Source organism: Hemiscyllium ocellatum, chromosome 40 (assembly GCF_020745735.1).
Source record: "Hemiscyllium ocellatum isolate sHemOce1 chromosome 40, sHemOce1.pat.X.cur, whole genome shotgun sequence".
NCBI classification, from domain to species: domain Eukaryota; kingdom Metazoa; phylum Chordata; class Chondrichthyes; order Orectolobiformes; family Hemiscylliidae; genus Hemiscyllium; species Hemiscyllium ocellatum.
In genome coordinates, this window is record NC_083440.1 from 8050527 (window position 1) to 8052585 (window position 2059).

The 2059-nt window shown below is 44.6% G+C and overlaps 1 pseudogene; it reads right to left on the minus strand.

The window, feature by feature from the left end:
* Positions 1–287: 287 nt before the first annotated feature.
* On the minus strand, positions 288–1558 carry LOC132834490 (RNA-binding protein 25-like; annotated as a pseudogene).
* Positions 1559–2059: the final 501 nt, after the last annotated feature.

A 2059-nucleotide genomic window follows, 5' to 3' on the forward strand; every position in this document is an offset into this window, starting at 1 on the left:
TTCTCTCTCCCTTCCTCAGTCGCTTTCTCTCTCCCTTTCTCTCTCCCTTTGTCTCTCCCTTTCTCTCTCTCTCTGCCTTTCTCTCTTCCTTTGTCACCCCCTGACTCTCTCCCTTTCTCTCTCCCTATCTCTCTCCATTTCTCTCTGCCTTTCTCTCTCCCTTTGTCTCTCCCTTTGTCTTTCCGTTTCTCTCTCTCTCTGTCTTTCTCTCTCCCTTTCTCCTTCTTTCTCCCTTTCATATTCTTTCTCTATCTCTATTTCTCTCTCTCTCTTTCTCTCTCTTTCTCCTTCTCTTTCTCTCTTTCTTTGTCTGTTTCTTTTTCTTTCTCCTCCTTTCTTTCACTCTCCCTTTCATGTTCTTCCTCTTTGTCTCTTCCCTTTCCCTCTCCCTTTCTCTCTCCCTTTCTCTCTGCCTTTCTCTCTCCCTTTGTCACACCCTTTCTCTCTCTCTTTGCCTTTCTCTCTCCCTTTCTCTCGCCTTTCTCCATCCCTTTATCACTCCCTTTCTCTCTCGCTTTCTCTCTCCCTTTGTCACTACCTGACTCTCTCCCTTTCTCTCTCCCTGTTTCTCTCCCTTGCTCTCTGCCTTTCTCTCTCCCTTTCTCTCTGCCTTTCTCTCTCTCCCTTTGTCACATCCTTTTTCTCTCTCTCTGCCTTTCGCTCCCCCTTTCTCCTTCTTTCTCTCTTTCATATTCTTTCTCTATCTCTATTTCTCTCTCTCTCTTTCTCTCTCTTTCTCTTTCTCTTTCTCTCTTTCTTTGTCTGTTTCTTTTTCTTTCTCCTCCCTTCTTTCACTCTCCCTTTCATGTTCTTCCTCTTTGTCTCTTCCCTTTCTCTCTCCCTTTCTCTCTCCCTTTCTCTCTCCCTTTGTCACATCCTTTTTCTCTCTCTCTGCCTTTGACTCTCCCTTTCTCTCTCTGCCTTTCTCTGTCCCTTTCTCACTCCCTTTCTCTCTCGCTTTCTCTCTCCCTTTTTCTCTGCCTTTCTCTCTACCTTTGTCTCTCCCTTACTTTCTCCCTTTCTCTCTCTCTCTCCCTTTCTCCTTCTTTCTCCTTCTTTCTCTCTTTCATATTCTTTCTCTAACTCTCTTTCCCTCTCTTCCTCTTTCTCTTTCTCTCTTCTTTTCTCTGTTTCTTTTTCTTTCTCCTATTTCTTTCACTCTCCTTTCATGTTCTTCCTCTTTGTCTCTTCCTATCTCTATCCCTTTCTCTCTCCCTTTCTCTCTCCTTTTCTCTCTCCCTTTTTCCTTCTTTCTCCTTCTTTCTCTCTTTCATATTCTTTCTCTATCTCTCTTTCTCTCTCTCTCTTTCTCTCTCTTTCTCTTTCTCTCTCTCTTTCTTTTTTCTTTCTCCTCCTTTCTTTCACTCTCTCTTTCTTGATCTTCCTCTTTGTCTCTTCACTTTTTTCTCCCTTTCTCTCTCCCATTCTCTCTTCCTGACTCGTTCCCTTTCTCACTCCTTTTTTCTCTCCGATTCTCTCTCCCTTTCTCTCTCCCTTTCTCTCTCTCCCTTTCTCTCTCTGCTTTCTCTCTGCCTTTCTCTCTCTCCCTTTCACCTTTTTTCTCCTTCTTTCTCTCTTTCATATTCTTTCTCTATCTCTCTTTCTCTGTCTCTTTCTCTCTCTTTCTCTTCCTCTTTCTCCTCCTTTCTTTCACACTCTCTTTCTTGTTCTTCCTCTTTGTCTCTTCCCTTTTTCTGTCCCTTTCTCTCTCACTGTCTCTCTCCCTTTCTATCCTGTCTCTCTCCCTTTCTCACTCCTTTTCTCTCGCCAATTCTCTCTCCCTTTCTCTCTCCCTGTCTCTCTCCCTTTCTCTCTCCCTGTCTCTCTCCCTTTCTCTCTCCCTTCCTCAATCCCTTTCTCTCTCCCTGTCTCTCTCCCTTCCTCTCACCATTTCTCTTTCCCTTTCTCTCTCCCTTTCTCTCCCTGTCTCTCTCCCATTCTCACTCCCTTTCTCACTTCCTTTCTCTCTCCCATTCTCTGTCCCTTTCTCTGTCCCTTCCTCACTCTCTTTCTCTCTCCCTTTCACTCTCCCTTTCTCTCTCCCTGTCTCACTCCCTTT